Below are 26,025 nucleotides of genomic sequence, written 5' to 3'. Positions count from 1 at the left end.
TTTTTTTTTTTTTTTTTTTTTTACAATAAATATGTGATGCGTGAATTGTTTTACAAAATAGAAATATACATAGTTTGATTTTTAGCTACAATAATTTTTTTACTCCCTATAGACAATAGAATATTTGAGCTTCAAATGCTATTATCTAGTGCTTTTCACAAATAACAAATCCAAAGTAAGGGAATTTTACTATTAACCCGCAACACCTATTTATAGTTTACTATTATTGTTTTGGAAGCAAATAACAAGCAAATTCACATGGAGTTTAAACTAGAATCATTTTTATGTTCTTTAAAATGAGAGTTATAACAGTAATGTTATTATAAAATAATTACATTCAATTCCTTCCAGTGTCACTTCCAAACAATATTACTTACATTCCATTCCTTTATTTTAATTCATCCAAACAAGATTTTTTAATTCCATTCCATTCTATTCCTTTGATGATCATTCTATTCCATTCCATTCCCTTATGAACTCCTAAACAAAGAAGATTGAAGTGCAAGCTTTGTATGATTAGAACATAGGCATTGCAAGTTTTCCAATGGTTCTTCATTTGAGCCAAATTGACATCGAGAAATTGGTCAACTAAGGACACAAAAATGAAAAGATCCATGAGAAAATATGAATTTTTGGTGCAAAGGATAATTGTGGTGCAGTATTTGAACCTAAAATTGCACCAAACCACAAACCGATGTTGCAAAATAGAAAGTCTTCAAGGTTTAAGAAAGTGCCTCATCAACTACGTCACCTAACTTCTTGAGGGTGTAACTTTCTAATTGTTAAGCTGAATTGCATAAATTTTGTAACATTATACTTGGTGTACTTGGTGCGGTTTTAGGTTATATTTAGCATCACACTACATGTTGCGGATTTTTCAAAACCCTCATCGCACCTCACCTTAATAAATTGGTCACCATGTGGTGTGGTGCGGTTTGGTCGGTTTCCATATATATTAAATATGCTAACATATATTTAATATATATTATAAAACTTATATTTTAATAAGTGTGGTGTGTTGCGGTTTCCAGAAAACAATAAAACTGCAAACCGCATCACACTTGCACCTACAAGTGTGGTTTTTGCACCTCCACTATAGCCAGTGGTTTGATGGCCATATTTTGTAGTCTGAGTGATTTTTTGTATAGCCCTACTAATATTTCCTCAAAATAAGGTGACCGAATTGGTGAAATTCTACGACTAACAGGGAAATATGAGAACTCACTCTACCTTGGATTATGATCATTAGCATGAAGCTTGGTTAAATCAGCCTAAGGCTACATGATTTTGAGCCCCCCCCCCCCCCCCCCCCCCCCCAAAAAAAAAAAAAAAAGAAAGAAAGAAATCATATTAAAAGTATATATACAATACAGTGAGAACTAGCTTTAAAAAAGGGGTTTTGTGGGTGGGTTGGGGGGGGGGGGGAGGGATGTTGAACTAGAGGAAGCTCTGATACCAGATTATTGAGTTAATGGAAGCTCTAACACTAGATTACTAAAAGAAATGATTGAACAAAGAGCTTTTATTAAAACTTGACTCTTTGAATTACAACACTTTACAAGCTCTGATGCTTTGACTCACTAACACTAGTGCACACCTCTCACTAGTCTCACACTAGTTTCTTACACTAGTCTCACACTAGTCTTACACACCTAGGAGTCTCATTCTCACTAGTCTCCTCTACTTCACTTCACAAGTCTCTCACACCACTACATCTATTTATACTACGTGTATGTTGGTTAGGAAACCAACTTGAAGCTTCTAGCATCTTCTTTTTGAATACTTTATTTACCAAGCTTCTAGACTATTCTATAAACATGTGGCTAAGATTTACTTCTTCATAGAAGTCTCTAGAGATATCTCATAGAGAAATCCGGAAAGAGCATCATGGAGAAATTTCCGGAATGCAAGAGAACTTTCTAGAGAATTCTGGAGAGAAGTAAATGGAGTGGAACTCTAGAAGTTTCTAGAGACAAGAGAGTTAGTGTTGATTTCTAACACTCCCCCTTAACACTGACTCTCTCTCAATTTTGCCATTGTCGTCACACCATTCCCTCGGCGCTTGTTTCAACCCATAAAGTGTTCTTCGTAATTGTAGACATTGTCTGGCTGGGCTTTTGCTCTCAAATCTCTTTGGCTGCTCCATGTAAACTTATCGATCTAACTCTTCATGCAAGAAAGCATTCTTTACATCATCTATTTGCCATAGCTTCCAAGATTTACTCCATTCTTCTCTTTGAGATGCTTCTTCATATATTGATGGCTCTTGTATGTTTCCATCTTCTGTGACTGCTACATTTGCATACTCGAGATTAGGTTTTTGTTCCGGCTCACCTTCATCCTCAAAAGATTGTAACTCATCAGTTACCATAAACTGATCTTTCCTAGACTGCTCCCCCATGCTCTTAGGCATTTTCTCTTCAACTTCCTTTGAGACTATTAGCATTGCTTCCTCTTCCACTACTTCTTCAACCAGCCCTATCACAGCCAAACATGATTCAACAGCCCATTCTTCTTCGCTGTTGTCTTCTAGGTTGCTGAGCGTCACTATATTTCCTTGAGCTATTCTCCACTTGAATCGACATTCTCGTGCAAAGTGGCCCATTTTTCCACACTTGAAACACTTGATATTACGTCTTTGAGGACTAGTGGATCATCGATCATTATTGTCGCGACTTCCTCAAGCTCCTCCATCTTGAGAGCTCTCTTTATCTTCTCTATTTTTATTAGTTCTATTCTTAGAACCTGCATTAACTCTTCTCTTGGGTCGGTCTTTATATTGACCGCTAAATAGTGCCTCTTCATCACTCTTTAGTGAGACCCCAACCATTTGCTTGACCAATGCTTCTTGGTCAACTAACAAATTTTCCAATTCTACTAATGATGGTTGGACAGGCCAACCTTGAATGGCAGCTACAAAATTTCTTTATTCAAGTCTCAACCTATGAATAATTATCCTTCTCATTCTTGAATCAGAAATATTTGATGCAGGATCTAATTCAGAGATTTCACGACAGAGAGACATTACCTTGGTGAAGTATTGCGTGATCGTCATATCTCGTTGTGCCACTAACATTAGCTCATTCTCAAGCAATTGTAGTCTTACATCATTCTTCTTTGAAAATAGTGTTGAAAAGGTGTCCCACGCAGCCTTTGGCGTGTTTACTCGCCTAATGTGCTCCAGCATCTCTTCCTTGATGCTTGTCTTGATTGCAAACAAAGCCTTCCCGGCTTTAATCTTCCACTTTTGCAAAGCTTCAACATTCTCAGGAGGTGTAGTTTCACCACCAACCATGATCTCCCACAGATCTTGCCATTGCAAGTATGACTCCATACAAGTCGACCATGTGTTGTAATTCTGGTTATTGAGCCTTCTAATGCTACCGACAACTTGGAGGTCTGCCATCACAACTTGGTGAAATCTCTCACTCTACCAAGTAAGCTTGGTCCTAAACCACAAGCTTCACAGTCCCAGATTGTACACGAGTAGAATGAACACCTCCAAAATTACTATCCTAGATACCACAAACACGGTCCCTAACCACCTCGCTCTGATACCAAATTGTTGAACTAGAGGAAGCTCTGATACCAGATTGTTGAACTCACAGAAGCTCTGACACTAGATTATTGAACAAATGACTGAACAATGAGCTTTTATTAAAACTTGACTCTTTAAATTACAAAACTTTACAAGCTTTGATGCTTTGACTCACTAACACTAGTGGACACCTCTCACTAGTCTCACACTAGTCTTACACTAGTCTCACACTCTTCACAAGTCTCTCCCTTCTAGGAGACTCTCACACATCTCATACTAGTCTCACACATACCACCACATCTATTTATACTAGGTGTATGTTGGTTAGGAAATCAACTTGAAGCTTCTAGCATCTTCCTTTCTATTGGCATTAAATGAATGCCATTCTCCAACCTTCTAGACTATTCTATAAACATGTGGTGTTTTACTTCTACATAGAAGTCTCTAGCAAACTAAAAAGAGACATCTCATAGAGAAACCCGGAATGCAAGAGAATGTTCTAGAGAATGTGTGAGATATTCTAGAAGTTTCTAGAGAACTCTAGAATTTTCTAGAGACAAGAGAGTTAGTGTTGATTTCTAACAGGGAAATGGAAGAAAAGAAGTAGAAGCTTATGATTGTGAGATTGAGTGCCCTTGATTCGTTGGAACTTCAATAACTATCTCTTTCAATAAATTTTGCAACTGTTTATGCTGCTCTTGCTACTTAACTGCACTATGCAGAAGACGCTTCCATTTTAACTTTTCTTCCCACCAAGTGGTAGCCTATGACATTAGAACATATAACTTAGATATTTTCTAGACACCATTTTTCTGTGCAATTGTATATGTTGCAAGTTCATTTTGCTACAAATTCTCCAAAATTTAAATTTTGGAGAGTTTGTAAATTACATCCTCTAAATTTGGTCAGTTTTTCCTAGAGTCAAATACCTTAAGTCCATAACTAATGCAACCTAAATTCTCAAAGGGATTGAGAATCAATAAGAAAGGAAAAATAAAATAAGCTTAGGATAGTATCTAAGGTTGCTTGATGTTAGCATCAACCAGGGGTAGAAAAACTAAGAATCAACAACTAGAGTCCCCTAAAATTAGCACCCAGACTTTGGAAAATTCCCATAGAAATTTTGTTCATTATAAACTTGTCTTCATAGGAAAGATGACTAGGACTAAAATCTAACCCTAATTAACTTGAGTCAAAGCCCAATTATTGAATTACAAAAATAATCTTAATTTTAGGAAATTAATAAAGCTAATAAGATGTAAATAAAATCCAATGGATCAATAATGAAAATACAATTGACTTCTAAAATTAAATAATACAAAAACAAATTATAAATGTCTTCACACTCCTTGCATCAATAACTTTACTTTAATTCAGTTATGTCTGGTAAATTCATTTACACCCAATCACATTTGGTAACTCAGAAGTTAAGGCCATTTGGCATTGAAGATATTCAAGTGCAACATCTCAATCTTGAACAGATAGAGTAGGGGATATTTACAACATAGCATGATTTAACGAAACTATTTCGTTAGTAAGCACCTCTTTAAAACTATTTAGGAATCTAGCATCTCGAGCCTATGAGGCTCAAGTTCAGTAAAGCTGATGTGGACAAGTAATCCACATGGAACTTGAGTTTTAGAGACTCAAGTTTCATAAAGCGTAGGAGAAGAAGAACCAGAAATGGAAGAAGGAAAAGAAGAACCGAAGAAGCAAAACCCCACAGAGGAATAAGAAGAGAAGGAGAAGGAGAAGAAGAAGAATCCATCAAACCCACCAATGATTGCACACAAAACCCAAAATCATCACCGACCCACCATTCAATTCACAAAATTAACCTCAATCAAACTAGACCCACCAAGTTTTTCACCCTGAAATCCCTAATTTCACTTTCTACAAAGCCCAAATTCATTCCTCCCTCCAACATTGACCACCACACGAGAACCTTCTACAGGAAGAATCTAAGAGGAACACATGAAGAAGAAGAAGAAGAAGAAAGAAGCCACATAGAAATTTGAAAAGGAACATAAGAAGAAGAAAAGAAGAAGAAGAAAGGACCCAAACCCAGCAAAAACCCAAATTTTTCTTTATGGAACATTCTCCACACCAGCCGTGTGCCAGCACACTGAAACTTAAGTGCTACATACGCAAGATGCTATTTTCCCAAATAGTTTAAGAATGTGAGAACTAATGAAATTGTTATAAAATCAATGCTAAATGCAAAATAATAATAATAATAATAATAATTTCTAGATGAGTATATGATTGTGAAGAACAAGATGCATGACAATGCACATATCAGAACACAAAAACAATTTAGTGATTAGGTCGACAAGCTTTCAAAGAACCAGAAGGATGATGAAGGTAGAGTATGACAGAGCAAACCGAATGATTGCACATTATGGATGGACAGAGTGGTTTTACACTATATTACCTATAATTTGTTTTATCCTACACTTGGATTATAGCAGATTTAGTAATATAGTAACACATTGAATTGGATAGCAGAACGGGTATCACATCTGAAGTCATTCTGTCGAAAAGAAATGGGCTACCAGAATCATAATACATTAAATCCATAGCTTCGTAGCACAACTAGAAAAACTGACTATGTAAAGAGGAAGAGATAATGAGAGGAACCTTGTAGCCTCTGCGAAGAAATTCTAGTGAGCTTCCTTCTTCCTCTTGTAGTCCCAGCACTCTCAACAGTTCTTCTTTGGTCTAGAGCACACCAAATAATTAGTCCAAAAGCATATTCAAGTTTATAACAACCAAAAGAAGAACTGGGGCGTAAGGTTTAAAAAAATATATACTTCACCCAGCGTGAAACGTGTACACTCTCAGCTATGAGGCATAAGAACCATCCGCTTGTTTAAGCATTACCTGCCAAGGCCCTGCACCAATCTAAAAAGTATAAGGGGCTCAGCACCATATGCTGATCAGGGACAAGTGGATTGTAAAAAAACAAAGGACTTTTTCAGAAAAAATGAGCAGGTGCAGTAAATAGGGCTTAACAATCACCAGTAAGCTGTGGTGGGGACTTAACATGGCTGGATGATTGGTGTTACGGAATTAGACTGCATCCTTGACTCTATGATTGAATTGAGTCTTAGAGTGCAGTTTCTGTTTGATTAAGCTGAAAAAGAACAATCTATTTGTTTTTAATTTTCAAAGTAGCTTTCTTTTACCCCATTTAGGTGCTCCTATCAAGAAAAGATAGAGAGAGTCACTTGAGATGGTTTAGTATATACAAAGGAGAACAATTAATGCCCAATGAGGAAGACTGATTTAATTCATGTCAAGTGAACAAAAAGAGATAGAGGTAAACTTAAAATAACACATAGAAGTAGTAATAAAGGAAATGTCAATAGGAGGTGACAGATATGATTTTGGAGGAGATAGAATGGTGGAGAAGAATATATGTGGTTGACCCCAATTGGTCTGTTGAGGATCCATAGTCAACCCCTATAGCTTTGGACAAGGCTTTGTTATTGTTTGGTGAGTGATCCAATGGTGTAGGGAGCCATGCAGCACAACTTACCCAACCAAGCAATGGGCATTTAGACCATGGGATAATCTCATGGATCTGATTTTTAGGATATTTATATTTTGGTTTTGATATTTTTAGGTTAATTGATTAAATTTACAAAGATCCAAGACTAAGAGATTTAAGCAAATCAGAATAGATTTCTTAAGTCATCCACTAATTTATAAATCATAATCGCTTAATTAAGCCATAATCTCAACTAACAGAGGTCAGCTACATGTATCCTTTTAAGCCACTATTAGGGAATCCCTCGCCCTAACTCTTATACCAATAGGATCTATAGGATTTATATTCATAAGATACGAAAAAAAAAAATTTACATAACTGACAACGACTATAACCTCCCTCCTTATCTTGTCTTGGGACTAGCCATGCAAAAGAATATGATAATAAAGTACTTCCTAGTGGATTCTATGGATTCTATGAAGTTCTTGTTCTTAGCTTCAACCTTTTTTCTCACCACCATTCACACATAACTCATGTGACTTAATGCTACACCAACATGATGGGCAGTCTTCTTGGCAATCAAATAAAAACTAATATAACAGACATATGTACTACCCCTGCTTAGCACAAAGTGAAAATGTAGTTCTCAAGAAATACAAGAGTGGATCAGCATCACAAGAAATTATTTTTCTCCCAAACTACTGAAAATGTCAAAGAACTCTGAGATCACAAAAATTTCTTTTATAGATATCTTTTCCGCAGTTTTCTTTTCATTTTGTTCTCATCAAGAACTCACTCAACATTAGATGTGTTAGACATAAGCTCCAATTGACACAAAAAAGATATGGAACCTAGAAGGCAGAGTAAAGTACTGAAACAGTACATAATATTGATGGCTAGTTTTAATTCTTGCAGGGAAAAATTTAAATACCAGGGTATTGGCGAAACAGCGGTCCATTGTAATTCGCAATTAAGGTGCTACTGCTACTGTCTTCAAATTAAAATCAAATGTTTACATAAAACTTGGATTAAAAAACAATTAATGAATATAGAAGGTTGACAAAAGAAGAGTACTTTTGAGTACTCTCTGATTCAATATAGAACACTGGAATGAATTGTGTAAAAAAGACTCTCTCTAAATAGAAACTATCTTCTCATTGATTGAAAAATGAATACAAAAATGAAAATCCATTACAAAATTACTCTTCTATCCTTATATACACAGTATGTACAGAAAGGAATAACCACCTCTCCGGATTTATGGGAAAAATTGTTACAGCTAAACATTACAGCTAAGCACTATAGCTAAGCATTACCTCTCTATGACACGTGTACATCCACTCGGCATCATTCCTTGTATAGAGTGTATGATCTGATCATGATAAGGAAGACTCCAACAAATCGTCTAAGTTTCATCACTTAGGCTTGCATCTCTGTTTTGCTTCTGATACTGAGATGCACAATGTATTGCATTCAATTGCAGGCTTCCCTGCTCCTGTGATGCATGCTAAGCTGCCCCCTGATGCACACCGCCCTGCAGTGAACATCCCCTGACATTTAGTGCTAGTTTATGCTTGCTATACTTGTTAGACTGCTTGAAGACATGCAACTTGAAATTGGGAGGGGGGGGTGGGGGGGGAGGGGGCTCAAAAGTGATGTAACTCTTGTAGGTCTGGAAGAAATCTAATTTTTTGTATCTTGTTTGATTGAGATAGACTTTCCAAGAGCAAAGTATAAAGAAAGATATAAAAATTTAAATTTCAAATCATGTTTTTCATTTTATGAGATTTGATTTGGACAAGTTCCTCAACTTACCGATGTTATTGTACTACTGGGTTCAAATTAGAAATCTTTCTTATCCTAAGCTTTCTTGACATTTTCCAGGTTTATTCCATTTTTTATTTTTTATTTTAACTTTAAGAATGAGGTTACATAATCACCACATCTAAACTTATTATTAGTATTTGTAATTAATTAATAATTTAAGGAAAATTACAAAAAAATACTGAATTTTGGAAAGTTATTCTAACCAGTTCTCATACATATAAACCATGAAAATAACATTTTTACAGATGTTTAGGCCGTCATTTTAAAATTTTTTTAGTTGTTTAATATTCTTAATAAGAGATTAACAATTATCGAAAATTAGAAAAATATGGTTTGCTACCCTTTTATGTTCCTGTACATAGAGAGCACAACATTATTTTTGTTTTATTTAAATTTCCAGATTTTGGATAAAAGTATATAATTTTTATTTTAATTGAGAAATGATTAAAAACAATGGTAAATTTTTTTTTTTTTTTTTGAGAAAATTATGAACCGCTACACACACTAATCAGTTCCTATGCACAAAGATCATGAAAATCATATTTTCTCAGTTTTTTGTTGCATTGTAGAATTTTTCTATAACTGTTCAAGTCTATTTTAACAGTCATATAGGCTTCTTTACCTTTGCGGTTTTTTAGGGAACAGATAAGCTGTTGGGCAAGATGTTTTCAGTTACTCTTCTACCCGTTAGAAATGTAGTTTGCATAGGAGAGAACTACTTTTGGTTGTGAAATATGATGTTATAGAATAACAATTCTATTTATTCGTTTTGGTTGTGAAATACGGAGCATGAAAAAGTTACTCTTTTTTCTTTTTTCTTTTTTTTTTTGAGATGGATGAAAAATGAATTTTCTTTGAATTTATCATTAATTTTGAAATATTTTTAGTTAGTTGTCAAGTTTGCAAAACTATTTAACAAACTAGCATCTTGAGTTTTTGAAACTCAAGTCTATAAAACTCGAGTTCCAATCTAAGGTGGAAGAAAAAATCAACATGGAACTCTAATCTTTAAGACTCGAGTTCCTTTGTTAAGAAATATCGTTCACTTGGGTTTCTTTGTTCTGGGTTTCTTCATTTTCCTGGAGTTTTTTTCTTCTTCTTCTTCTTCATTTTGATGTTCTTCTATTGGGCTTCTTCTTCGTTTTGGGATCCATTTATTTGAGGCCCTTGTTGTTTGATTTTCAATTGGTTTGGGCAACAGGTAGACAATCCTAGGCCAAATCGTCCACAATTTCATCGTTAAGGTTGGGTTTTTTTTCTTTGGAGATGGTTTTCTTGGTTTTTTTTTTCCCCGGTTTTTGAAAAAAAATATCATGTGGGTTTGTGATGTTCTGGGTTTCTTCTTCTTTGCTTTGCTGGGCTTTTTTCTTCTTTGTTCTGCTGGTTTTCTTCTACTGGGTTTACCTTCTTTGTTCTATTGGGTTTCCTTCTTCGTTCTTCTTCTTCCACATCGAATTTGAACTCGAGTCTGAAGGACTCGATTTTCATCATTGATCTCAACCCTTTAACGCTTGAGATGTTAGTTTGTTAAAATGTTTCCAAAACATGCCAACTAAAAAAATAGTTGCTAACAATAATGCAGCATCACTATTAATTTTGTACCACAGGTCACCTAGGGGCTCCCATCTTACCTCTTCCTTAGGATTGGTCTGGGATAGCTTTAGATTTGCAGTCTAGAACTCATCCAGCATGTATCATGCCTTCTGCAGAATAGCTAAACCTGGTAGTCTTGCCTTACCAATTCTAACTTCATTACGGTTGAACCATAAACACCAAGCCACCATAATGACAAGCTCTAGCAAGTCATCCCCCACTCTTTGCCTGAACTCCAAGTGCCATAAAAAATCCACAAATTCTAGAAAATTAGTCCCACGTACTTCAAAGGGAATACCAGAAAGCTTTCAAATCTCTTGCACTTTTTCACAATCCCATTGTACAGACCTACTACTTGTTGGAAAATCTGGTTTTACATCTCATACAAAACACACCGTGAAAGTAACAAACATGGATCTACTTCATTCATGAAAGATAACATGTAACTTTGAATCCTAAAACAAAGAATAGAAAGCGTATCTTGATGACATGAAATTCAAAACAAATGATTAGAAGTACTTGAGAATAATTTTGATCTTCACTTCAATTCCACTAACGCCCAAGAAGTGTGGTCTCTCAATCAGTACAAGAGAGAATACGAGAGTGGCTTTCTCTCGCACATACACACCATTTCACAATGATTGCTTTTCAAAAATTATGTATGTTTCTCCCTTAATATCTAACTGATTATCTAATTGGGCTACCCTTTCGGACCATTCCAATTGGGCTTAAGTGTGTAGCTCGGAGTGGGACCAAAAGGGAACTAATAAGACTCTAGCTCCAATGAGTTTTGGACTTTTCTGTTAACTCTTCACAAGTCCAAAGTTACCATTAACTATATTTAATACCACTATATAAATATAGTTGCACTCTTGGCCTTATTTTATAAATTATATCCCAAGATTTTATTGTACATGCAACCCTTTTATAAAAAATTCGTAGTAATACAAAATCATGAATATAGGCTGCAACTTTGAAGATTACTACATCTTAATCCTCGAGTACCCGGTTTAATCTTTTAAGTTATTTATCATATATTTATGAAATCCAATTTTATAAATATATACTTTAGTAACTTCTTACTAAAGTGGTTTGGCTCAACACTCTGAATAACCAAAATTATTAAACTTATCTCAAGGGAATATTTTATATCTTTGTTAAGAGATTATGAATTCCATTTTGAGAATATATGTTCCATCAACATTAAATGCGGCTGCTCAACATACTGAGGTTTTGATCGTAACTTTAGATCTCACTCCTGATATATCAAAGCAACCTACACTTCATGATCAAGTCCATTATTCTCTCAGGATTAAGAGTTCATACAAATAGAAGTCGTGAGGTTTATTAATCATTTAACAGTCGTTAGGATTAAGAGTTTATGCAAATAGAAGTTGTGAGATTTATTATTCATTTGACATTCGTTAGGAGAATAATAAATCTCATAGCGATCCAGTTCAATATGTCTTAACTCTTAAAATATATCAACATGCCAACTAGAAGCCTCCACTTCCATGATCAAGACAAATCATCTTAGTTAATATGTTATAGTCTTCGCAGATGAAACACTCAATTTCATCACTGACTATGAACTAATTTTTTAGTTTAAAAGGAATTTGTGATTTATATCTTCTGTAACTAAATCATATAAATCAAATACAATGCATCTCAAGGACTATGATGATGTCACATTAGTTCATTTATAACTAGTTTCATATAATTAAACAATTTAATTATTTATGACATGCCATTAAATTGGATTTTAGGGCATAAACCCCAACAATCTCCCACTTGCCCTCAAAGACAATTTACTATATATCCGACACTTATTTCCTTTTAGAGTTGTTAGAAATTTAGACCCCTTAAAATACAACCAGATTGAGTAGCCTAGTTAATTAGCCAAGTTGTTACTTAGTCAAATTAAGCAATTCTAAGTTAAAACAATCAAACAATTATATCAAGAATATAAAGCAGTGGAATAATAAATAACACAAGATATGATCACCCAGGAAAACCAAACCGGTAAAAAACCTGAGGAGGATTTTACCCACCGATTCTCAAGGCAAAACTGAATTCACTATGAAAGAATCGAAGTTCATACAAAAGGACTTACAAGCTCCCCGCTCGACTTCCTAATGCTACCTACCAGTAGAACTTATTGACACGACCCCGTGCAAGCTTCAAATCCACGGACTCCTTCTTTCTTGAATTCTTCAATCAGCTACAAGTACCCACGCTTGATATTCTTTAAACTTCAATAGTAGCAACCTTGTTGATCATCAAGATGTAGATAATATCTTTACCTTGAAAACCCTAAGTTTATGTGAAGGAAAGCTTCTCTAAGATCTCACAAGAGATTCACATAAACAGCAAATATAAGCAACAAAGACTTAGAGAGGTTTGGGTACAAAACCCTAAAAACAAAAGGAGGCACAAGAGGCACTCTAATCTCTCTCTCCACAGTCCCAAAAACGTGGCTTAGGATTTCCTTTATATAGTGGGAGAAGTAGATCTGAAACCCTAATCCTTAATGGGCTTAAGCTATTGTTTGGGCCGACTTAAAATTTTGCAGATACGATTTTCAATCGACCGAGCCTGTTCTTTGATCGATCGAACCAGGCAGAATATGAAGTCTTCTTCCTGCAGCTTGTATGTTCTTGAATCTTGACTTGAATCACCTTGAGCATTATCTAATAAAACCTATAGACTCTAAGATCTATATCTAGACAAGTTTGTGTTTACGATTTGCCAATTATTCTAAACATTTAGAACCTAAAAACTCCTCCTTTGGCAATTCGTGACAAAACTTTCATACAAAATGAAATACTCAAATACAAGAACAACCCAATACAATAAAATGCTCATTACAACAAATTCAACCTAACTACTATCCATCAGTTGCAAGTGTAGACAGCAACTCAATTGAATCAACCTGTATATTCTTGAAACACTCAACAAACGCATAAACGCATGTGTAACAGAAAAACAGTAAATCAACAGATATGCAAACTAACTCTCCCCCTAAGTTAGATACATCAAAAACAATGTTAACTCCCCCTAAACATAACATTTTTGTATTTTCCACACATATTTCTCCCCATTTTTGTCACGTATTGACAAAGACAACTCATACAAAGAGTAAACAGTCAACATACGCAACAAAGGATAAGAGAAAATAGAGAAAGAAGGGGACACAAAACAATTCAACTCTATAGAAAATAGAGACAGCTCCCCTTATGAACAACACAGGTTAAAAAAAACTTTTATCCCCCTATCAAAAATAGGAAAAACAAAACAAGTTTTGGGAAAAACAGTTTTGGGGAAAAATAAAAGAGGTGGGGGAAAATCAGCAGCAGCAGCAACATCACCAACAGGATCAGGAACATCCTCACTAGTAGGACCAAAGTTAAAAACACACAAACCAAAGTTAAAAACTAAGGTGAGGATACACATGAAGAAAACATATTCTCTCTTTCAATAAAATGCAAACATGGCACTATGTGACCCATAAACAGTTGCATAAGTAAAGAAAATATTTGTACATTGATTATCCATCATATCTCGTCAGAAAAATATTTTCTTTAGTTCACACATAAGAAGTAGCATATACTAGAATGTACAAAACTCAAAAATTAATCAATCAATTTTTAAATCAAGTTGAGTACCCAATTTAGCAAAGTGTATGCATGTTATGTATGAAAACAATGAGAGATATGACTGCAAAACTGCAAGATGGATACAAAAATCAATGCAATGCATGTGAATCCTAAACACAAATGATGCATGAAAAAAAAATTTTGGTCAAAAACATAGAAACTGAAAATTTTTCAGTTTCGATCAATCGAGAATCGATCAAACATCAATCGAGTCAGGCAGACTCAAACCAAAAATTTTAATTGCAATTTCGATTGATCGAAAAACAGGTTCGATCGATCGAAAGTTTGGAAAAATTAGATTTTTGAAAACAGAGCATTTTAATGCAGAAACTCCTCAAAGCACATTGTTTTATAAAAAAATGCATGAGTATGAGACGAAGAGTTTTTCAAAAATACTTGAATTCAACCCAGATCTTCCAAAATCAATATTTTCAATCAATTTGTCCTTAAAGCACAAACATTAAACACATTTTGCATTAAAATCAAGGAACTTTTAATCTTGGATGGCCACAACAAGATCACACACAATAAAATGTACCAAGTTTAACAAAGAGTAACTTGTGTAGTGTGTGCAACTAGCAAAAGCTTGAGATACATGTGAGGTGATATGTGAATAGCAATCAATCACAAAGTCTACAAAATTCATCACACAGAATTTAAAAGAGACTATCACCTAAAGAGTTACATCCTATAACTCTCACATCTCTTAGAACAAAAGCTTGTAATCATGTAAGTTTCTTGTAATTTTGCCTCATAATTATGTGAGATGACATCAAGCCTAATAATACACACCAATTTTAATTATGTGAGATGGCATCAAGCCTAATAGTACACACCAATTTTAAGCATTAAGCAATTAAGCCGAGGCATCACCTTATGTTCTTTTTGTGCATGTGCTACACTTTCTCAAGCACAGAATCTTATGATATGTACTAAGGTGTTCATGATTGGCTAGTGAACAGTGGTGAGATGGTTATTTATGCCTTTCTCAAAAGGATCAAGTCCGACAGTCAAACAATATGTGACTTCAAGATCAAGACAAAGCGATAAACACCATAAACATCTTTCCCACACAACATGCACTACAAAATTTCTACTAGTAAAGTGCAATAAATAAGCTCATCAAAGCTAAACAAGGTACATAAACTTGTTATATAAAGATAATATGGCCAATCCTTGATTATAAACCCAAGATGTGAAATACAAATCACAAAAATCTTTTTGGTTTTAAAAGCTATATGACCAAAAACAAAAAAAGAACAGATTATGCTAAATAAACAATGCAAATGCAATGCATGACAATGCTTAACTAAGCTATAGAGGGTACACAAACGAGAAATATCAATTTCTTAATTAACCCTTAAGTACATGTACAAACTAGTACATACTCACACAAAATCAAAAATAGTTTAGTACAAACTATTCAAGTTTCTCCACAATGTCAAGCATATTCCAAATTAAGAGAGAGATACCATAACTCATGTAATCCTCAAGAAAAATAAAACTAGACACAAAATAAAATATTTTTGTCTTTTTGAAAATTTTCAATGTTTTTGGATTTTTTTTTTTAATAAAAACAACCAAAAACAAAAACAAAACATGTCCACAAATAATTGAAAGAATTAAATCAGGGACAAGTTAGCAACACTCACCTTGGAGAATCTTTTCTTACCCATCTAGCACGAGTCTTCAGCTTTGTAGGTGAAAATTCATGTAAAGCAGAGTGTATTTGAGGGATTATACTAAACTTCTGAGAGAGACTGAAATCCTGCAAATTCCTTTCACAAGCCAACAAGCTCAAATTTTTCAAAAGAATATGAAACAATTTATTTGGACTTATGGCAAGAGAAATATCATGACATATCCTAGATTGACATACAGAATGCTTAAGTTTCAACTTATGACAATTAGGACGAATGTGACCACGAACACCACAAAAGTGGCAAACAAGAACAAATTTAGGAACATTAGTATTTCTAACAGCAAATCTAGTCTCAGATTTAGGTTTTTGCCTCAACAAAGAACAATTTGGTCTAATATGACCAACAACACCACAAAGGTGACAGGTAGGCACAAAAACAGATTTCTTATGCTCTCTAACAGTAGGTTTAGACATAGGTTTAAAAACTTCAGCGTTAACATCATAACTTTTACCTTTATCTAACCTAGTAAAATAAACCTTCTCTTTATTATTCCTCTTGAAAGGAAGGATGTAAACTTTCTCAGTCTTAGGCTTAAGAGAAACAGAAAAACTTCTGTTATCAACAACAGGCTTGGTACTAGTCAAATTTTCAACTTTAATTTTAGATTCAACTAACTCTTGTTCTAAGCTTTTCATCTTCTCATCTTGAGAGGAAATTTGATTTCTCAAAAATTCATTCTTTTTATTAGACTCATCTAATCTCACAATCAATTCCTCTTTTTCAAGATTAGCCAATTGTAACTCTTTTTTAAATTTCTTAGAAATTTTCAAAGATTTAGATAATTCCTTATGAAGAGTTTCAAAAGCATCAAAAAAATCAACAGAAACAATAGTGTCCTTTTTATTCAAAATATCACAGGTATCAATAAAATCAGCAGAAGCATGAGCAGAAAGACACTTCAAATTATCCATAACAACAGGGGTCAAGGATCAGCTCTTAGATCAAAAGATCTAAAACAGAAGAGCTACTTGCTCTGATACTATTTGTTAGAAATTTAGACCCCTTAAAACACAACCAGATTGAGTAGCCTAGTTAATTAGCCAAGTTGTTACTTAGTCAAATTAAGCAATTCTAGGTTAAAACAATCAAATAATCATATCAAGAATATAAAGCAACGGAATAATAAATAACACAAGATATGATCACTCAGGAAAACCAAACTGGTAAAAAACCTGGGGAGGATTTTACCCACCGATCCTCAAGGAAAACTAAATTCACTATGAAAGAATTGAAGTTCACACAAAGGACTTACAAGCTCCCCGCTCGACTTCCTAATGCTACCTACCAGTAGAACTTACTGACACAACCCCGTGCAAACTCCGAATCCACGGACTCCTTCTTTCTTGAATTCTTCAATCAGCTACAAGCACCCACGCTTGATATTCTTTAAGTTTCAATGGTAGCAACCTTATTAATCATCAAGATGTAGATAATATCTCTACCTTGAAAACCCTAAGTTTATGTGAAGGAAAGCTCCTCTAAGATCTCACAAGAGATTCACAAAAACAGCAAATATGAGCAACAGAGACTTAGAGAGGTTTGGGTACAAAACCCTAAAAACAAAAGGAGGCACAAGAGGCACTCTAATCTCTCTCTCCACAGTCCCAAAAACGTGGCTTAGGGTTTCCTTTATATAGTGGGAGAAGTAGATCTGAAACCCTAATCCTTAATGGGCTTAAGCTGCTGTTTGGACCGACTTAAAATTCTGCAGATACAATTTTCGATTGATCGAACCAGGTAGAATATGAAGTCTTCTTCCTGCAGCTTGTATGTTCTTGAATCTTGACTTGAATCACCTTGAGCATTGTCTAATAAAACCTATAGACTCTAAGATCTATATTTAAACAAGTTTGTATTCACGATTTTCCAATTGTTCTAAACATTTAGAACCTAAAAAGAGTAATTTATAGTCACTCTAAGGCAAGGTTTGGAAACAAGTTTCAGCCAGATTTATTAAATAAATTATCTTTTCTATTACTCCAACATGTACTCATATCTCTCTAATGAGATAATACTTACGCTTAATGTATATCTTCATCATCTAGGATGAGTATATATCTTGAAGTCCAACTTCATGAATCACAATTAAACTACAAGTCAGTATTTGTACAACTAGTAACCGTCAAATCCTCACTTGGTGGACAAGCATATAATCCCTCATTCTCCTAAGATATTTGAGTACATGCTTTACTCCCACTAAATTAAGTGATCCTAGATTCAATTGATATTTGCTTACCATGCCCACCGCAAAATAGATATTTAGCCTAGAAGTATTACATGCTATACTTGACTAGAATTTAATTTATTTAAGCATTTTGAGATAGACCCAACATCCTAATTTTTGAATTTTAACAAAGTTTAATTCTTAAGATGTGACTAGTCTTTCCCAAATACTTTATATCAAGCTAGACAAGACAACAAAAAACTCCATTGATGACAATAACTCAACATTATTCTAAATGATTAGAATATCATCAACATACATTAAGAAATTTATTATTCTATATAGTTTTTACACACATAAGGCCTTTTAATACTTGATCAAAATCAAACATCTTGATTGCTTGATCAAAGATGATATTTTATAATACAGATGCTTACTTTAGTCCATAAATGAACTTTAAGCAACTTGCATATTAAATACTATTGGTTCTTTGCTATAAACAAGTCTAGTTACATCATATAGATGTCTTCCTCAATATTGCTACTAAAAGAAGCTTTCTTGATATCCATTGCCATATTTCATCCAAATGAAATATAATGAATAAGAGAATCTAGATAGAGTCAACCTTGACTATTGGTGAAAAAATCTTTTCATAGTTGAACCATTTCTTTCTGAATAAATCTTTTTGCCACTAGTCTTGACTTTGAAAGTTTATACCTTCAAATCTATCAATGTCATTTACTTGTAGAGCTATTTGAAAACAATAGGCTTAATGCCATTAGGTGCCTCTACAAGCTCTAGACTTTAAATAGAATCTAATTCTATTCACATAACCTTGATCCAGTAATCCATATTCATATCATCTATTGTCTTTACATAAGATTGAGGATCAAATTCATATCCTTGTGGAATGACTTCAAAAGTTCATTCCAAAAGTATGAATTTATTTGATAATTGATAATCCTCCCACTATAATATTGTACTAGTGTAATAGTTATCTATAGAATAATGTCTTGTGGTGTATCTAATATAACTATCTCATTTCTAAATATATTTTATAGTTGTCTTACAACAAATTCTGACATTTTTCTTCTAGAACATTCTACCTTTAAAAGAGCCCTATTCCTCCTTTACAAAGAGAGGCCCTAGATCATATTATCCTCTAAATAGAATTCATAGTCTGGGAGTATAACAAAATAATGGTTCTAAAAGCCCATCTTTCACCAATCTTGAATAACTTTTAGATTAATAAGATCTAGGCATAAGTGCCAAAACATACAATACCAAAGGATTGGAACTTTCTCTTTAAAAAATAAAACATGTAAATTTCTATCTAGAAAACAATCATAGACAATGCTTAGCTATACCAAAATGGAAACACTTTCCTTTTGGTCATACTTTTAAGTCTAATTTCCTTTTGGCAACTACTAGGACAACTTACTTGTCCAACTGTTTGGTATTATAATTCATCTTCTTATCACCCCTACCTTTTGGTTCAGGTTAAGAATTTGAATTAAATCATATTAATTCTATCCTTCACTTTTAGGATGTCTTTTGTTTCGTAGAACTCACTCATCAATTTAGATAATATACAAAGAATTTATTTTCAAAACAATCTGAATCGATTAAATGATTCTAACTAGGACTTGTGGATCATATCCATGTGAGATTAACATTTAATCTCTACTTCGAAGAATTCCAATTCATTTAAAAATAAAACATCTTCATAAAATGATATAGAATTGGAACTTCTTAAGCCTTTCTTAGCACTCAATATGATTCATACCAAACATCTAATTTAGACTTAATATAAAGTCTAAGTCTATTAGCTGTAGTACAATTAAGATAGAGGCCAATGTAACATTTTAGCATTCCAATGGAGAATATGATCACATCATAAGTTGTTTTCCATAAATGCATCATGTATAGGAAATTATAACAATGTTGAATCAATAAATATATTTATTTACTTCAGCTCCTTTAAGCACCATGTCCAAAATTATTTCTTAGTTAATGTGATTCAATTAAAATAATAGTTAGAGAACAAAAATTTATGACAACTTCAATTTGAGACTATGAACATAATTACAAGGACATTATATTTTGCAACCACAACCATATAATATGAAACCCTAGAACCATATTATATTAGGTGCAATGACAACCCAATCCCGCAATTAATATTCCTTTGTAGTGAGTTTATACCAATCACTATGATCAAGCGAGACCTATTCTCATTATTAACGCTATCATGGTAACTCTTATCAAACAAAAATAATTTTCCGCTTTTGCTTCAGCCTCTAAGTAACAATGACATAGCTCCTCAGCCTTTAAGTAACAATGACATAGCTCCTTTGGGAGGTTAACATTACACTTAATCTAGTGTACACCATTATCTAGAATCATGTGTAGCCACATTTCATCTCTCTTTTTCTTGTTTACACTACTTTAAACGGGTAAGTTCAATCTTGCAGTACTATGAAGTAAACACCCTCCTTTGGGATCGCGAGGCATATACGCTAAGACAAGGTGCTTACCCACACTACTATGAGCCGATAATGGAGGCCATGAAATCCAGACCTTGTATCTCTCTCCCACTAGAAATTTTAAAACAAGTGAATTGTCCTGAAATCATTGTGATCTTATCATAATTTTAACCCTACACATCAAATGTGTTTAATTGTTTAAATTCGATGTGATGTTACTAAGTCACGTCATAATAGCATAACGAACATTCGCACAATCACAAAGAAGTTTAATCATGTAATCCGTGAAGTAAATACCTTCCACTTGGAATGCAAGACTTGAAGTCAAGACAAGGTACCTACTCACATTACAATAAACTTAACAAAATGGTGATTTCAGCACTTCCACTCGTTATTTGGGTTTTTCTTAAATAATTGTGATCCCATCACAACTAATAACCTTGCACTTATTGAATACTCTAATCTCATTAGAATCACTAACTTAAATAGAAGTCCTAAACTATTTAGGATTCTTTAAACACTAATGAATCATAAATTAGTTATATAGAACTCTATCCTTAATTTACTAGATAAAGTATTATAATCTCATTAGAAACTATATAACCTCAATTATAATTTTAATCTCATTAAAAACCTCTAACTAAAATAAATTAGGGACTTTTAATCATAAAACAATTTAGGACTAAGAGTTCTATTTAACTAACATCTTTGATCTCAATAGGTCTTTTAGTTCGATAATGGTTAATGTATGACCTTAACTTTTAAGGACTATAAAATTAATCACATAGCCTTCCTTTTTATCAAAGTTTTAACACACCTTGCTTTTTATCAAAGTTTTAACACTTAGTCAAAAACAAGTGAAAATTCAACATCCAGTGCCTTCGATCGGCCGAACCTATTACTCAATTGATCGAAAAATGAAAAATTCATCTCAAAGGATTTGCCTCGTTTGATTAATTCTCGATTCTTGTTAGATTGATCGAAATCAACATTCGATTGGTCGAAAGGAATACTCGATCGATTGAGACAATGATGAATTTTGTCATAGAGCTTCTGCTTGACTCGATTGGTTCTCGATTCCTCTTCGATTAATTGAAAAGTACATTCGATCAATTGAAAGGAATTCCCGATCGATTGAAACTCGCAAAACTGAATTTTTCTCAGAATTTTCTAGTAACCGTTTTTAACACCTTCATTGTTCTTCCATCAAAAACACCTTTTTGATTTTATGAAAGAAGATTCACGGATCAAACATTAAGGTTTTCAAGATCATTATCAAGAACCATAATAATGCTAGAAACTTTGAAAACATAATCCTAATCTTATTAGGAATAAATTTCATAATCCTAGCATGAGCATATTGTTTGATCATAAAAAATATAAAATGCAAGGCAAGCAACAATATGATGAATCCTTTATAAACAATGAAAGACGACACCTTCATAAAAGGATATACTTTGGGCCACTTCATCCTATACAAACATTTTGCATATGAACCCATATATATAATATACGGATTCAGTAGAATCCTTGATGCATACGAACTCCATGAATACAGCAGACACATAATCATGATATGGCACCATAACTTGATGCATAATCATGAAATGGCACTATAACTTGATGCATAAACATGGTTCATTGATAATACGAACCAATATGTATATCTTATATACTAAAACATGGCATTGGCAACGGTTATCAAATAAAATTCAACTACCAACTCTATCCAAGCAGTGCAAAATGAAATGCTCATGCTTGACCGATATACTAGTTTCATTTATATTCTTAAACCTTAATCCATGTCTTTCACAAAAGAGTATGATCAAGAACATAATTATGCAGAAACTTTACTGCGGAAAATGAAATCATCAAGAAAACGGTTTTCTTTAATTCTAAAACTCAATCACATGTTATACAAGCATGATATTGAAGACCGCTCTGAAACCAATTGTTGGAAAATCTGGTTTTTCATCTCATACAAAACACACAACAGAAGCAACAAACACGGATCTACTTCATTCATGCAAGATAACATGTAACTTGGAATCCTAGAACAAAGAATAGAAAGCATACCTTGATACCGTGACATTCAAAACAAAAGATCACAAGTACTTATGAACACTTTTGATCTTCACTCCAGTTCCACTAATACCCAAGAAGTGTGGTCTCTTAATTAGTACAAGGGAGAATAAGAGAGTGGCTTTCTCTCGCACATACACACCATTTTACAATGATTGCTTTTCAAAAATTTTGTATGCTTCTTCCTTAATATCTAACTGATTATCTAATTGGGTTAGCCTTTCGGGCCATTCCAATTGGGCTTAAATGTGTGGCTTGGAGTGGGATGAAAAGGGAACCAATAAGACTTTAGTTCTAATGGGCCTTGGACTTTTTTGTCAACTTTTGACAAGTTCAAATTTACTATTAACTATATTTAATACTACTATATAAATATAGTTGCACTCTTGGCCTTATTTATAAATTATATCTCAAGACTTTATTGTACATGCAACGCCTTCATAAAATATTTGTAGTAATACAAAGTCATGAATATATGTTGCCACTTTGAAGATTACCATATCTTAATCCTCAAGTACCTGGTTTAATTCTTTAAGTTGTTCATTATATATTTATGAAATTCAATTTTATAAATATATACTTTAGTAGCTCTTTACTAAAGTGGTTGGGTCCAACACTCTGAATAACCAAACCCATTAAACTTATCTCAAGAAAATATTTTATATCTCTATTAAGAGATTATGAATTACATCTTGAGAATATATGTTCCATCAACATTAAATGCGGCTGCCCAACATACTAAGGTTTTGATCGTAACTTTAGATCTCACTCTTGATATATCAAAGCAATTTACACTTCATGATCAAGTCCATTATTCTCTCAGGATTAAGAGTTCATGCTAATAGAAGTCATGAGATTTATTATTCATTAACAGTTGTTAGGAGAATAATAAATCTTACAGTGGTCTAGTTCAATATGTCTTAACTCTTAAAACATATCAATATATCAACTAGAAGTCTCCACTTCCATTATCAAGACAAATCATCATAGTTGATATGTTATAGTCTTTGCATATGAAACGTCTAATTTCATCACCGCCTACGAACTACTTTTTGAGTTTATAAGGAACTTGTGATTTATATCTTTTGTGGCTAAGTTACATACAATGCATCTCAAGGACTATGATAATGTCCCATTAGTTTATTTATAAATAGTTTTATATAACTAAACAATTCAATTATTTATGACATGCCATTAAATTTGATTTTAGGGCATAAACCCCAACACTACTTTTAGCCCCCAAATCCCATGCCTTACAAGTAGGATTATCAATCACTTTCCAGTGACGTAAGTTGGCTTTTGTTGGTATGCTATTTTTACTCGCACACCATGCAAAGGACTTGAATTTGTTTGAAATGTTGAGCCTCTATATGGTTTTCTAGAACAATTTATTTATTTGGTTGTTTGATGCTTCCCCAGAATTCCCATTGTGCACCATCTGCAAGGCTAATTTGTAAGCACTACACACCGTGAAGTCCCCTTTTGGGGTAAATGCCTAAACCATTCGATCACAAGGAAGTCGAAAGCTAAGGGGAATGCTTAGAATTGCAGAGGCATCTGTTGGTGAGACAAATTGTTGAACCATATCAGCTCTCCAAGCCTCTGTGTATGGGTCAATGAGCAGGGAAACCTTTGCATCATGTGGGACATTGGCGGGGCTGGATGTGAGTTTGAAGGTAGATGGTTTAGTAAGCCATTTATCCCTCCAAATATGTAGTGATTGTCCATTCCCCATCTGCCATCGATGCCCTTTCTAAACAATTATCTAGGCTACCAAAATACTATGCCAAGCAAAAGAGGGATGGTTGCCTAATTCAGCTGAAAGGAAATCTCCATCAGGAAAGTACCATGCCTTGAAGACTTTATGGACTAGTGAGGTAGTGTTAGTTTGCAATCTCTAGCCCTATTTTGCCAAAAGAGCAAGGTTGAAGGCTTTAAGATCGCGAAAGCCCAAATTACCCTCTTCCTTTGGTAGACACATCTTGTTCCAACTCAACCAAGCCATTTTGTTTTTCTCATTTGTTTTCCCCCACCAAAATTTACATACCATACTAGTCATCTTATCACAAAGAGCATTAGGGAGTTTAAAAGACTCTCACAGTATACATTGGCATCGGTTGTGCCATAGTCTTGATCAAGATCTCTTTTCCTGCATTGGATAACAACTTCTCCTTCCACCCTAAAAGTTTACTATCCAACCTCTTAATTAATTAATGGAGTATATTACACTTATTTTTTTTTTCCTACCAATGATGGAAGCCCAAGGTACTTCTCATGTTGCTTAATGATCTCTGCTCCAAATTTGTGCTTGATCTCATCTTGCAAATTTTGTGGTGTGTTACAACTGAAGAAGAGAGAAGTCTTTTCTCAATTCAACTACTGGCCTAAAGCTTTCTCATATTTTTCCAAGATACCAATCAAGTTATAACATTCTTCACCTGTGGCTTTACAAAAAATCAAACTATCATCAACAAAGAACAGCGCGTGAGATTGATGGTCCTTTGGCACACGCATCAATTCCCTTTATAGTTCCAAGTTCCACTGATTTTCTTATATGGGCTGAAAGACCTTCTGCACAAAAAAAGAAAAGATAAGGGGAGAGGGGATCCCCTCGACATAATCCCTTAGTAGGATTAATGACACCTTGGGGTTGGCCATTAATTTTGACTAAATAAGTGACAGAGCAAACACACTTCATCATTATGTCAACCCACTGTGTATGAAAGCCCATTTTGATCATTATTTTTTCTAGACAATCCCACTTGACCTTATCATAAGCCTTACTCATGTCTAATTTAAGATCCATCTCCCCCACCTTTCCATTCTTTTTCTGGCTTATATGATGCATTGTTTCAAAAGCAACAAGAACATTATCTACGATTAGACGCAAAGACATAAAAGCATTTTGGTTCTCACTAATAATATGTAGTAGAAATGTTTTTAATCTATTAGCAAGGACCTTAGAAGCAATCCTACAATAACATTGCTAAGGCTAATAGGTTTGTATTGGGTAATCTTTGTTGGATTTTTCACTTTGGGAATGAGAATAACTTATAATAATAATTCAAAAAAAAAAAAAAATCTCTATCATCAAGATGAAAAAGGCAAAACAAATTTTCTTAAGATTTTTTTTTTTTAATTTTTTATAAGAAGATGGTAACCTTTATTAAGATGAAGACAACAACATTACATCATGAGTCACAACAGATTGAACTATATAAGTAGTTTCCTCTATCCAAGTTACATAACCAACAACATGCCTAGCATATTGTGCCAATAAATGAGCAGGGCGATTGCCCTGACAAAGAACATGTGATACCCTTGCCTTCTAGAAGTCTTGCAGTTTCAGTCTAATCCCCTCAATTAGAGTGCTTATTGCTGATGGTGGTTCACTACATCTAGTTACTGCATCACAAACAATTTTGGAGTCACTCTAAAAAATAACATCCCGAACACTCACATCCTAGGCAAATAAAATGCTCT

The 26,025-nt window shown here is 33.9% G+C and overlaps 1 long non-coding RNA gene across 1 annotated transcript; it reads right to left on the bottom strand.

Moving 5' to 3' along the window:
- Window positions 1-6,010: 6,010 nt before the first annotated feature.
- LOC136071030 (uncharacterized) lies at window positions 6,011-8,149 on the bottom strand. The gene is made up of 4 exons (XR_010632348.1): window positions 8,106-8,149; window positions 7,963-8,022; window positions 6,352-6,432; window positions 6,011-6,259 (listed from the first exon to the last, which is right to left on the bottom strand). It is a non-coding gene; the product is annotated as an uncharacterized LOC136071030 (long non-coding RNA).
- Window positions 8,150-26,025: the final 17,876 nt, after the last annotated feature.

The sequence above is a fragment of the Quercus suber genome, unplaced genomic scaffold (assembly GCF_002906115.3).
Source record: "Quercus suber isolate HL8 unplaced genomic scaffold, Cork oak 2.0 scaffold_280, whole genome shotgun sequence".
Classification (NCBI taxonomy): domain Eukaryota; kingdom Viridiplantae; phylum Streptophyta; class Magnoliopsida; order Fagales; family Fagaceae; genus Quercus; species Quercus suber.
Note: the sequence above shows the minus strand (reverse complement) of the source record. Positions and strands in the feature narration are given on the sequence as shown.